Source organism: Lissotriton vulgaris, chromosome 3_1, assembly GCF_964263255.1.
Source record: "Lissotriton vulgaris chromosome 3_1, aLisVul1.2, whole genome shotgun sequence".
NCBI classification, from domain to species: Eukaryota; Metazoa; Chordata; class Amphibia; order Caudata; family Salamandridae; genus Lissotriton; species Lissotriton vulgaris.
Window position 1 is genome coordinate 117,157,606 of NC_141689.1, and position 14,310 is coordinate 117,171,915.

Genomic DNA, 14,310 nt, shown 5'->3' on the forward strand with positions numbered 1-14,310 from the left:
GCCTGTGGGTTTGCGTCTCTCTTTCTCTCTCTCTCTCCCTCACCCTCTCTTTATCTCTCCCTCTCTCCATTTTCTTAATAAAGCACTCTCGCCTGTGATATTGCTCTATCACCTTGAAAAGCAAGTTATATGCAAATTGTTTATTAGAATTGTTCCACTTCTCTCCCCACCTTTAGAGAATTACCAAACTGTTATATTTTATTAGTATGTTCCGATTTTTCCCTTTCCTTTAGTATGGTTGCGGTGAACCTAGTAAGAATAGTTTAAAGCACTTAGGTTAAGTACATGTTCTAGGTCCCATTCATGTCCTATGTCCTAGTATAAAGTTGCAGTGACTAGCTCTGTTCTAAAATTCCTACCTCTAGTTTTCCCATATACTCAATGGTCCTAGTGTTAATTCATAGTTACCTAATGGTTTTGATTTTGATGTTTGACGCATTACTCTGCATATCACTTATTGCCTTGTCATACTCTCTTTGAACTTCTATATAAAGTTTTGAACATCCTCAGGTGTCTGTGGTCATTTTACAGAAATTGTGGATAAGTATATACGGATTATAAAGAGTAATTGTTCCTAGGTCCTGTCTACTATTTCCCTGATAGCTCCAGATCTGTCATAATAATTGTGCCTGTGGTAAGTCAGGTGCATGGTAAGCAGAGGTGAAACCAAACCTTAACTGCTCATAGAAGCGTGCAGGAGGGAAATAAAAGTAATCATCACCCGGTTCGCCCCAAATTGTTAGTGTGGTATTGAAAATTGCACGACAGGGCCCAGTGCGTGTAAAGAATAGGTAACCTTGGTGACCCGGGTGGACTGCGCGCTCTAGCACGGTGAACAGCTAGACAGTAACCCTAACCAGAGAGAGCTGCTGTGATGAACAGCTAGGCAGTACCCTAACCAGAGAGAGCGGCTGTGGTAAAAATCTAGGCAGTACCCTAACCAGAGAGAGAGGCTCTGGTGAACAGGGAGGGACTACCCTAACCAAGGAGAGCGGTTGTGACTGAACAGCGAGACAATACCCTAACCAGAGAGAGCGGCTGTTGTTGAACAGCTAGACAGAACCCTAACCAGAGAGAGCTGCTGTGCTAAACAGCTAGACAGTACCCTAACAAGAGAGAGCTGCTGTGGTGAACAGCTAGACAGTACTCTAACCAGAGAGAGCGGCTGTTGTTGAACAGCTAGACATTACCCTAACCAGAGAGAGCGGCTGTTGTTGAACTGCTCCCTAAGCAGAGAGAGATGCTGGGAGGACAGCTAGACAGTACACTAACCAGAGAGAGCAGCTGTGGTGAACAGCTAGACAGTACCCTAACCAGAGAGAGCAGCTGTGGTGAACAGCTAGACAGTACCCTAACCAGAGAAAGCTGCTGTGGTGAACAGCTACACAGTACCGTAACCAGAGAGAGCTGCTGTGATGAACAGCTAGACAGTACCCTAACCAGAGAGAGCAGCTGTGGTGAACAGCTAGACAGTACCGTAACCAGAGAAAGCTGCTGTGGTGAACAGCTAGACAGTACCCTAACCAGAGGGAGCGGCTGTGGTGAACAGCTAGACAGTACCCTAACCAGAGAGAGCGGCTGTGGTGAACAGCTAGGCAGTACCCTAACCAGAGAGAGGGGCTCTGGTGAACAGGTAGGCACTACCCTAACCAGGGAGAGCGACTGTGACTGAACAGCGAGACAGTACCCTAACCAGAGAGAGCGGCTGTTGTTGAACAGCTAGACAGTACCCTAACCAGAGAGAGCGGCTGTGGTGAACAGCTAGGCAGTACCCTAACCAGAGAGAGGGGCTCTGGTGAACAGGTAGGCACTACCCTAACCAGGGAGAGCGGCTGTGACTGAACAGCTAGACAGAACCCTAACCAGAGAGAGCTGCTGGGCTGAACAGCTAGACAGTACTCTAACCAGAGAGAGCTGCTGCGGTGAACAGCTAGACAGTACCCTAACCAGAGAGAGCGGCTGTTGTTGAACAGCTAGACAGTACCCTAACCAGAGAGAGATGCTGGGAGGACAGCTAGACAGTACACTAACCAGAGAGAGCAGCTTTGGTGAACAGATAGACAGTACCATAACCAGAGAGAGCTGCTGTGGTGAACAGCTAGACAGTACCGTAACCAGAGAGAGCTGCTGTGGTGAACAGCTAGACAGTAAATAATAAATAAATGTGTGTGTCTTGTAAAGCGCACTGCTACCCAGAGGTGTCCTGGCGCTATAGACCGCTGGGGAACCCGTCCTGGCTTTCCCTGTGAGATGTTCCCTCCTGGGTATCTCCAAGGTGAAACCAGGCATCCCCCGCGTTTGTGGAGGGCCGTTGTGGAGATGAGGCAAGCTAATGCCCAGAGTTGCCGAGTGTGATCCCTGGTTAGAGTAGGTACCGAGGTGAGAATTATCAAGTCCGCTGACCCTGGTTCTCGACCCTGCCGTGTCGGGAATTGAACCCTGGTTCCGGGCCGTCCTCTGCTTCCGGGTCTGCCGCCTCTAACCAGTGAGCCACACCACTCCACTGTGGTGAACAGCTAGGCAGTACCCTAACCAGAGAGAGGGGCTCTGGTGAACAGGTAGGCACTACCCTAACCAGAGAGAGCGGCTGCGGCTGAGCTGTGGGCCGGCTTGCCCATCCTGACCCTCTCATGACCAGCCAGTAACCAGCTGCCTCTGTTCTTCATCCTTGCGCAGTGATGAGCCTGGGTGAACCTCGCAGGGTGCAGTGAGGCTTGGGTGGGGGGTCACCGACTCGGGAGAGCTCTTTCGGGCCCACACATTCTTTTCACGGTCCAGTCCCATCATCCCTCCATCTCATCTCCTGGCTAGTCTGCTTGGCCCTGGTGGCAAGGACGCTGCTAACTCGTTCTGTGCCTGAAACAGGTCCACAAACCAGCTGTATCTGAAGACAGCGCGCCGTTTGCCCCCGAGGCTTTCACTGTGTAAAGTGTGCACAGTTCCGGTCGGTGAACCCGGATTTGATGACATCAGACACAATTGGCGACCAAGTCCTCACATTCCAGTGTCTACAACTTGGGAATGTGTGCAGTTGTAGCCCTGGTAGTCACTGCGCTGTGTGCAGAGGGTAGTTAGCTACTGCACAATTTACCTCCGTGATTAGGGGACCCCTTGCAATCAGACACTGTGAAATCATAAATACCGCCCATGCTATATAGTATTCAACAGGAGTTATTGACCTGGAAGCTTCTTGAGTCTGAGATGTCGGGCACACAGAAAGTAGCCGGACCGGTGCCACTGCACCTGTTGCACCAATGACAGTTACAGCCCTATGGACCCCCGCACTGAGCCCCACCGCATTCAGCCTCCAGGTGAGAAGCCCAGACTGAGGGAGCAGTGAGCGCCCGTTGCATCAGTGGGGAGGGGCCCCTCGGAGGGGTTCACTCTCAGAATGTAAGGCACCGGGACAAGGGCAGGTGTCAGGCCCGGCTCCAGGAATTTATATTTGGGTGGGCCAATGGTGCATTCGGGTGGGCCACTGAGTTAATCGCGGCCAGAATGACAAGGGCGGGGGAGGGATGGAGAGGGGGAAGGGGTCACGCGGGGCTGGGGGGGGTTAATTTAATAATATATATTTTTTAAAGTCTAGCTTACGGGGTCCCATGTCTTCTCGGCTCCTGCCCAGGACGCAAGCAGCCAGGCTCCCTGCCCAATGCTGCATAATTCCAGTGGCCCTGGTTATATCCATACACCCCAGCAGGAAGCAGTAAATGAGTGTGCTATCTGAAAAAATAACCTACAGGCGTAAACATTTTCAGTTTCGCTGGTTTTGATTGAAAGGGCTTTGTGTTTTTTCCAAGGAAGGAGTACATGATCAAACATTTGGTCTCTCAAAAAGAACCATAACAGTTTCTGTGGTGGGCCTCCTTTGACTGAGGTAACTTAAAACTTGCACAGTGGTGACACTAGGGCCCAGGAAACTCGCTGCCAAGGGCATCTGCTGACAAAGTCTACACATTAAATGCCACATCTCAAAGAGACAGGTAAGGCAGGGTTAGTTTCTGGTTCAATTCTGAGTTTGAGATGGGAGGTTGGTAGAGCAGTGATGATGCCTTTCCTGGCCAGCATGAATTGGAGTCGGGCCAGCCATCCACTGCGAGGAAGGATGGAGGGAGCAGAACCCTGTTTTTTGCCCCCATCATCTCCTGCTCCAAGGGGAGTGAAAACTCCGGCCCGCAGGGGCAGCATCTCCCGTGGTGAGGCCTCACTGTCATACCCTAAGACAGAGGTGTTCAAACTTTTTTGCACCGAGCCCCCAAAGCAGAATGTTTTGAAGTCTGGGACCCCTGCAAAACTTTATTCCAAGGATTGGGAAACAGGAGAGGCAGGGCTGAGCGCAACGGCAGAGCTTTTGGGATCAAATCATGGATACTTTTTTGTAGCTCATAATCCACAGTAAATGTGAAAACATATGATATGGAAAATCATCAAACAGTAACAGAAATTGACAAAAAAACTGTTCTCTCCATAATTTGGTTCTTGTGAGCCCCTCGCACTCCTGGGCCCCAATGGAATTGCACTTTCTGCACTAATGATAGCTGAGGCCCTGAGTAGCCCTCCACCTCCTCTGCCTCTTTCACAATTTACCGACCATGGCTATCACTCCAATCTTGAAACAGGTTATCCATCCCTTTTTTGGTTTTATGTAGGGAGGACCCGGCCCAAGGGCATTGGGAAACTTTAAAGAAGCACCATTTACATTACACAAACACAAGTTCATATTAATTTATTATATATATTTTTTTTATTGTAGGCACTGGACTATTAAATGATTTTAGTTGAGCTGACAGGAGGACCTGAACTAGGTTTCAAAGTAGGACATAACTCCTCCCTTTTAGAAATAATGAGCTCCAACGTGCTGCCCCCACCTTTTTGCAGTAAATGTGCTCTCATCTCTCTGTGAAACGCCCTTTGCAAAGCTTGACTGGTCACCTTTCTTTTGTTTTTTGCTATATTTGGGTATTATACCAGCATTAATGAGGTGAAACCAATGCCCAGATCGTTTTTACCACATGTAAAAATCACAAAGTAACAAATCAAATGTATGACAAAATGTTCTGTAAAACGCCACATTAGTTTCCTTTTCATGCCACATAATTTAGTCAACCCTGCCACATGATTTGGTCCTTCTCTGCTGCATAATTCCAGTGACCCCCGCTTTAATAGGCCTCTCATGACGCTGGACCCTTTGCAACTGGTTAAGCAACACACATAAAAGCAGCTGAGGGGCTAATATATGCTTTATCTGATGCCAGAGTGCTTTCTACCACAGGCATGGAACGTGTAGCTCTATAAATACACTAGTTACTATTTCCCACTGTGAAAACCAGGTTTCAAATCGGCGACTCTGGTCACACAGAAATCTGCAGTGAGGCCTCATCAGCTAGGTATAGCTTGGATCCTGTGACATTGTGAGGCCTCATCAGTGAGGTATAGCTTGGATCCTGTGACACAATGTGGCCTCATCAGTAAGGCATAACATGGATCCTGTGACACAATCAGGCCTAATCAGTGAGGTATAGCTTGGATCCTTACGCAGTGAGGCCGCATCAGTGAGGTTTAGCTTAGATCCTGTGATGCAGTGTGGCCTCATCAGTGAGGTTTAGCTTGGATCCTGTGACCAGTCAGGCTCTTCAGTGAGGTATAGCTTGGATCATGTGACCAGTGAGGCTCTTCAGTGAGGTATAGCTTGGATACACTGACAGAGAGGCCTCATCAGTGAGGTATGGCTTGGATACACTGACACAGAGTCCTCAACAGTTAGGTATAGCTTGGATCCTGTGACATCGTGAGGCCTCATCAGTGAGCTATAGCTTGGATCCTGTGACGCAGTGAGGCCTCATCAGTGAGGTATAGATGGATCCTGTGACCAGTGAGGCCTCATCAGTGAGGTACAACTTGGATCATGTGACCAGTGAGGCTCTTCAGTGAGGTATAGCTTGGATCCTGTGACGCAGTGAGGCCTCATCAGTGAGGTTTAGCTTGGATCCTGTGACCAGTAAGGCCTCATCAGTGAGGTTTAGCTTGGATCCTGTGACCAGTGAGGCCTCATCAGCGAGGTATAGCTTGGATACACTGACACAGAGGCCTCATCAGTGAGGTATTGCTTGGATACACTGACACAGAGGCCTCATCAGTGAGGTATAGCTTGGATCCTGTGACCAGTGAGGCCTCATCAGTGAGGTATAGCTTGGATACACTGACACAGAGGCCTCATCAGTGAGGTATAGCTTGGATCCTGTGACCAGTGAGGCCTCATCAGTGAGGTATAGCTTGGATACACTGACACAGAGGCCTCATCAGTGAGGTATAGCTTGGATCCTGTGACCAGTGAGGCCTCATCAGTGAGGTATAGCTTGGATACACTGACACAGAGTCCTCAACAGTTAGGTATAGCTTGGATCCTGTGACATCGTGAGGCCTCATCAGTGAGGTATAGCTTGGATCCTGTGACGCAGTGAGGCCTCATCAGTGAGGTATAGCTTGGATCCTGTGACCAGTGAGGACTCATCAGTGAGGTACAGCTTGGATCATGTGACCAGTGAGGCTCTTCAGTGAGATATAGCTTGGATCCTGTGACATCGTGAGGCCTCATCAGTGAGGTACAGCTTGGATCATGTGACCAGTGAGGCCTCATCAGTGAGGTATAGCTTGGATCCTGTGACCAGTGAGGCCTCATCAGTGAGGTACAGCTTGGATCATGTGACCAGTGAGGTTTAGCTTGGATCCTGTGATGTAGTGTGGCCTCATCAGTGAGGTTTAGCTTGGATCCTGTGACGCAGTGAGGCCTCATCAGTGAGGTATAGCTTGGATCCTGTGACCAGTGAGGCCTCATCAGTGAGGTACAGCTTGGATCATGTGACCAGTGAGGCTCTTCAGTGAGGTATAGCTTGGATCCTCAGATGCAGTGAGGCCTCATCAGTGAGGTATAGCTTGGATATACTGACAGAGAGGCCTCATCAGTGAGGTATAGCTTGGATACACTGACAGAGAGGCCTCATCAGGGAGGTATAGCTTGGATCCTGTGACCAGTGAGGCCTCATCAGTGAGGTATATCTTGGATCCTGTGACCAGTGAGGCCTCATCAGTGAGGTATAACTTGGATACACTGACACAGAGGCCTCATCAGTGAAGTATAGCTTGGATACACTGACACAGAGTCCTCAACAGTTAGGTATAGCTTGGATCCTGTGACATCGTGAGGCCTCATCAGTGAGGTATAGCTTGGATCCTGTGACGCAGTGAGGCCTCAGCAGTGAGGTATAGCTTGGATCCTGTGACCAGTGAGGCCTCATCAGTGAGGTACAGCTTGGATCATGTGACCAGTGAGGCTCTTCAGTGAGGTATAGCTTGGATCCTGTGACCAGTGAGGCCTCATCAGTGAGGTACAGCTTGGATCATGTGACCAGTGAGGCCTCATCAGTGAGGTATAGCTTGGATCCTGTGACCAGTGAGGCCTCATCAGTGAGGTACAGCTTGGATCATTTGACCAGTGAGGCCTCATCGGTGAGGTTTAGCTTGGATCCTGTGATGCAGTGTGGCCTCATCAGTGAGGTTTAGCTTGGATCCTGTGACGCAGTGAGGCCTCATCAGTGAGGTATAGCATGAATCCTGTGACCAGTGAGGCCTCATCAGTGAGGTACAGCTTGGATCATGTGACCAGTGAGGCTCTTCAGTGAGGTATAGCTTGGATCCTCAGATGTAGTGAGGCCTCATGAGTGAGGTATAACTTGGATACACTGACAGAGAGGCCTCATCAGTGAGGTATAGCTTGGATACACTGACACAGAGGCCTCATCAGTGAGGTATGGCTTGGATACACTGACACAGAGTCCTCATCAGTGAGGTATAGCTTGGATCCTGTGACGCATTGAGGCCTCATCAGACTGGTATAGCTAGGTATAGCTTGGATACACTGACAGAGAGGCCTCATCAGTGAGGTATAGCTTGGATACACTGACAGAGAGGCCTCATCAGGGAGGTATAGCTTGGATCCTGTGACCAGTGAGGCCTCATCAGTGAGGTATAGCCTGGATCCTGTGACATCGTGAGGCCTCATCAGTGAGGTATAGCTTGGATACACTGACAGAGAGGCCTCATCAGTGAGGTATGGCTTGGATACACTGACACAGAGTCCTCATCAGTGAGGTATAGCTTGGATCCTGTGACGCATTGAGGCCTCATCAGTGAGGTATAGCTTGGATACACTGACAGAGCGGCCTCATCAGTGAGGTATAGCGTGGATCATGTGACCAGTGAGGCTCATCAGTGAGGTATAGCTTGGATCCTGTGACCAGTGAGGCTCATCAGTGAGGTATAGCTTGGATCCTGTGACCAGTGAGGCTCATCAGTGAGGTATAGCTTGGATCATGTGACCAGTGAGGCTCTTCAGTGAGGTATAGCTTGGATACTCTGACACAGAGGCCTCATCAGTGAGGTATAGCTTGGATCCTGTGACATCGTGAGGCCTCATCAGTGAGACTTAGCTTGGATCCTGTGGCACAGTGAGGCCTCATCAGTGAGGTATAGCTTGGATCCTGTGACGCTGTGAGGCCTCATCAGTGAGGTATAGCTTGTATCCTGTGACCAGTGAGGCTCATCAGTGAGGTATAGCTTGGATCCTGTGACCAGTGAGGCCTCATCAGTGAGGTACAGCTTGGATCATGTGACCAGTGAGGCTCTTCAGTGAGGTATAGCTTGGATCCCGTGACCAGTGATGCCTCATCAGTGAGGTACAGCTTGGATAATGTGACCAGTGAGGCCTCATCAGTGAGGTATAGCTTGAATCCTGTGACCAGTGAGGCCTCATCAGTGAGGTACAGCTTGGATCATTTGACCAGTGAGGCCTCATCGGTGAGGTTTAGCTTGGATCCTGTGATGCAGTGTGGCCTCATCAGTGAGGTTTAGCTTGGATCCTGTGACGCAGTGAGGCCTCATCAGTGAGGTATAGCTTGGATCCTGTGACCAGTGAGGCCTCATCAGTGAGGTACAGCTTGGATCATGTGACCAGTGAGGCTCTTCAGTGAGGTATAGCTTGGATCCTCAGATGCAGAGAGGCCTCATGAGTGAGGTATAACTTGGATACACTGACAGAGAGGCCTCATCAGTGAGGTATAGCTTGGATACACTGACACAGAGGCCTCATCAGTGAGGTATGGCTTGGATACACTGACACAGAGTCCTCATCAGTGAGGTATAGCTTGGATCCTGTGACGCATTGAGGCCTCATCAGTGAGGTATAGCTAGGTATAGCTTGGATACACTGACAGAGAGGCCTCATCAGTGAGGTATAGCTTGGATACACTGACAGAGAGGCCTCATCAGGGAGGTATAGCTTGGATCCTGTGACCAGTGAGGCCTCATCAGTGAGGTATAGCTTGGATCCTGTGACATTGTGAGGCCTCATCAGTGAGGTATAGCTTGGATACACTGACAGAGAGGCCTCATCAGTGAGGTATGGCTTTGATACACTGACACAGAGTCCTCATCAGTGAGGTATAGCTTGGATCCTGTGACGCATTGAGGCCTCATCAGTGAGGTATAGCTTGGATCCACTGATGCAGTGAGGCCTCATCAGTGAGGTACAGCTTGGATCATGTGACCAGTGAGGCTCATCAGTGAGGTATAGCTTGGATCCTGTGACCAGTGAGGCTCATCAGTGAGGTATAGCTTGGATCCTGTGACCAGTGAGGCTCATCAGTGAGGTATAGCTTGGATCATGTGACCAGTGAGGCTCTTCAGTGAGGTATAGCTTGGATACTCTGACACAGAGGCCTCATCAGTGAGGTATAGCTTGGATCCTGTGACATCGTGAGGCCTCATCAGTGAGACTTAGCTTGGATCCTGTGGCACAGTGAGGCCTCATCAGTGAGGTATAGCTTGGATCCTGTGACGCTGTGAGGCCTCATCAGTGAGGTATAGCTTGTATCCTGTGACCAGTGAGGCTCATCAGTGAGGTATAGCTTGGACCCTGTGACCAGTGAGGCTTCATCAGTGAGGTATAGCTTGGATCATGTGACCAGTGAGGCTCATCAGTGAGGTATAGCTTGGATCCTGTGACCAGTGAGGCTCATCAGTGAGGTATAGCTTGGATCCTGTGACCAGTGAGGCTCATCAGTGAGATATAGCTTGGATCCTGTGACCAGTGAGGCTCATCAGTGAGGTATAGCTTGGATCATGTTACCAGTGAGGCTCTTCAGTGAGGTATAGCTTGGATACTCTGACACAGAGGCCTCATCAGTGAGGTATAGCTTGGATCCTGTGACATCGTGAGGCCTCATCAGTGAGACTTAGCTTGGATCCTGTGACACAGTGAGGCCTCATCAGTGAGGTATAGCTTGGATCCTGTGACGCTGTGAGGCCTCATCAGTGAGGTATAGCTTGGATCCTGTGACGCTGTGAGGCCTCATCAGTGAGACTTAGCTTGGATCCTGTAACACAGTGAGGCCTCATCAGTGAGGTATAGCTTGGATCCTGTGACGCTGTGAGGCCTCATCAGTGAGACTTAGCTTGGATCCTGTGACACAGTGAGGCCTCATCAGTGAGGTATAGCTTGGATCCTGTGACGCTGTGAGGCCTCATCAGTGAGGTATAGCTTGGATCCTGTGACCAGTGAGGCTCATCAGTGAGGTATAGCTTGGATCATGTGACCAGTGAGGCTCATCAGTGAGGTATAGCTTGGATCATGTGACCAGTGAGGCTCTTCAGTGAGGTATAGCTTGGATCCTGTGACCAGTGAGGCCTCATCAGTGAGGTATAGCTTGGATACACTGACACAGAGGCCTCATCAGTGAGGTATAGCTTGGATCCTGTGACCAGTGAGGCCTCATCAGTGAGGTATAACTTGGATACACTGACACAGAGTCCTCAACAGTTAGGTATATCTTGGATCCTGTGACATCGTGAGGCCTCGTGTAGGAGAGTAGGGTCTGCTATCCTATGGTCACCCCAATTTTTGCTTTTTGCTTCACTGGTTTTCGACTTACTGAGGCTGTGGGCCTGCTAATCAGACCCCCAGCCTGCTGTTCTCTCTCTAAATTTATAATACATGTGCTATAGGTACATACCACAATTGGAAATGGACTCCTTGTCAGCCCCTGTACCATGCACTATAGGTGCTCAGGGCATAGGTGCCACCAAGGCCTACCAGGGGCTGAAGCATAGCTTTTGCCACCCCTGGCTGGTTCTTAAATTGACACAACTGGCTGATCACTCAGCTGGGGCAAGTGGGTGTAATCACCCCTTGCTTAGATATAGTATACCTATATCTAAACCTATATCTGGACACATATATAGCCTGTAAGCCACTCCTATGGAAGGCCTCATCAATCCTGGAGGCAGAGTGTGTGGTTTTATGTGAGATGGAGCTCTGGCATGAGCTGAGCCTGTCTGCAGCTGTCGGGAACAACTCCCTAAGCTGATCCGGGATAATGCCATACCATATACTCTTAAGCGCCTTATAATCCTCGCGGTTATATAGCAACTTTGGTTTGGCTTTATCAAAACATGTCGTGTAAGGTGTCATACGAATTGGAATACTACCCCCTCGCCAGTTCTGGCGACGGGGGTAGCATTCCACCCTTCTAGAGGGAGAAGACATGTTACTTTACTGAAACGCGGTTGATTTAAAATGAGCCTCAGATCCACAAAATGGATGCCCCTGCCACAGACACGGGTCTGGCCTCCTGCTGCTGACCGAAACTCGGCAGAGGAGGCCTGGACAAAGAGTTTCCTGTCACAGGGCGGTGTCAAACCACCCCAGACAGGAGATAGTGGATTGGAGTAGGGAGGTTTCAAAGAAACCAGACACTGCCTGGGGAGCACAAGGCTGCCCCTTGCATAATCCGGCCAAACCGGTTCTGGGGCCTCCCAGCCCCTGTCCCAGCGCGGCCAGGATCAAAGGAGAGGGGTGTAACCACCCCCTTCCTGGGTCCCACCCATAGGAGGGGACCTAGCAGGATGTCCAACCCCCCAGATTCGAATAAGAGGGGGAGCAGTGCCAATGCAACTCAGATCATCCTGAAGAAACATAAGAAACGAATTCTGGACCCTTCGACTTTCTACACGACGTTAGAAGACTGAAGAATCTCCCTTGTGGTCAAGGAGTGACCACCCTGTGCAAACAGGCACCATCCAGCCCTTGACCCTTGCTTTGTTGCAGTTCCCGCCGGAACTCGAGCGACAGAGATCGACGAGATCAAGCTTGCCTGCCTTCTACCTGCCCGATCCACAGTCCCTGCAGAGCTGAGACCAGTGGAGGCGACCGGAAGCGTGGGGCACGCCATCTTGAAAAGGCCACGAGACGCTGACCGTGCAGCCCACGAGTGATCCTCGAAGCTGTGCACCGGGGTTTGAGAAGCCCCAGCCCCGAGCTCCACTTGCACCAAAGCTCACCCCTCCACACTCGACGAGTGCTGCGTGGGGCCCTTCTGCTTGTGTGGGCTTGACGCGTTGGCCCGGTCACTTGCCAGCTGGCTTGTGGCCCCTGCGCCGACGAAACTTGAAATACGACTTGCTTTTCTGGTTGCTCCAGATCTGCACCAGCTCCTGTGAAAAGGAGCCCCCACTCTGACCCTCCTGGTTCGAGTGATAAGCAATCTCCCGGTTCCGCGTGGATTGCTTTTGCCAAGTACTGTTTGCTGCAATCTTGAAGCCGACAGTGCTGACGGCGAGAGCCTACGTGGGACAGATCGTGACCCGCTCCTGGACGTCGCAGATGCCCCAGAGCCCACGTGACAGCGGAGAGAAGCCTATCGACAACCACCTGATTGCGCCCGACATTGCCTGGTTCCGTCCTGGTTCCACCCTGGTCACTGCTGAGTGACCCAGACTCTGTCCCCTCTGCTTTCAGGTACTTTTCTACTTCGATCCACCCTTGGATCGCACCGGACACTTCTGCTTCACATCGCCTGCAGCTGCAACAGCTTCAAGCACCAAGAACCTGCGTGTCAAGACCCGACGCCACTTCGACCCTGTGCACCCACGGCCTGTGGGTGAGGTAACATTGCAACGCCGGTGTACATACACTGGTACACACCTCTAGGGTCTGTGTCTAAAGTTTTGTTCCTCTAGGTTCAGCGGAAGTATCTTTTAATTCACTTTAACTAACTTTTACGCACCATTGACATTGCATTGGTGCGCGCCGCACTTTCCGTGCTGCACCCGTCTCCTGTGGGCTACTCCCAACTTCAGCATTGCTAGTCCTGACTGCTCCCAGCGAATCTCTAGGCCCTAGGCCTAACCATTGTTCGAGAAGTGTTACTTATACCACTTTTTTAGTATATGGTCTGAGTGGCCACCCGCCCTCATCCATAATTGTGCAACTTTATATGTTTTACTGTGCTTTTGATTTAACGCTTGTGCCCCTTTCCTCATAAAGAGTACTGGGGAGTAATTTAGAAATAAATACATATATTTTTATAATATATACTTGTGTGGTGTCCTTTCATTTGATTACAGGATTGTATGTGGTAAAACAGCTCGCTTAACACGACCTCTTAAGTTAAGCCTTTAAGGCTGCTTAGTCCATGCTACCACTAGGATAGCTTGTCTAACAAGGTTGACTTACAACCAGACATCTTTGGGGTTTGTTTGGACTGATACCAAGTGGTTCCAGAATTGGAAACACTACATATCAGGCCAACTTCTCACATTGGTGTGCAGCGGTGCGGATTTGAGCTTGCTGTTTGTTTTACCATTGCAATCTTTATCAAATTGAAAGATCACATCAAGTACCTTAGGTACATATAAATCAAAAGCTTAGCATATTAAGTTCTACTGAACTTAGTAGTTGTAGATTAAAGGGAGTAGCACACCCTGACTACAACTCACTAGCAAGGTACAGTAGGAACACTTAGTGTAGGTAAGTGCATCACTTACACCTCACTAGCAGTCATGTCTTATACAGGTAGAGCCTCAGGCTCTGCTCCTGTAATAGTTGATCCTATAGGGACAACATCCAGATATGACAACCTTAGCCACAAAGACCTGAGTGCCTTGTGCACAGCCAGGGGGCTAAAAAAGGGCAGAGGCCCTACCATTCCTTCCCTAATAGCTATCCTAGAAAAGGATGACTTAGATAAGGTGAGTCAGGCTCCCTTAGAATCAGGTGAAGGGATACACTCCCCTGAGAATGAGAATGAGAATCTTCCAGAAGATGATGAAGAAGAGGAAGAGGAAGAGGAAGGCTCTGATTTAGAAGAGCCTGAAGATCAGGATCAGAGGGGAAACCAGGTACAGGTTGCCAGGCTTAACCAGGCCAACCTAGACCTACATGAGAATGGAGAGGGCCAGCACCACTCCAGATCTCAT

At 49.9% G+C, this 14,310-nt stretch overlaps 1 protein-coding gene across 3 annotated transcripts in view; it reads right to left on the reverse strand.

Moving 5' to 3' along the window:
* Window positions 1-14,310, reverse strand: part of DCTN1 (dynactin subunit 1) — a 624,416-nt gene that overhangs the window by 566,787 nt on the left and 43,319 nt on the right. The window lies entirely within an intron of this gene.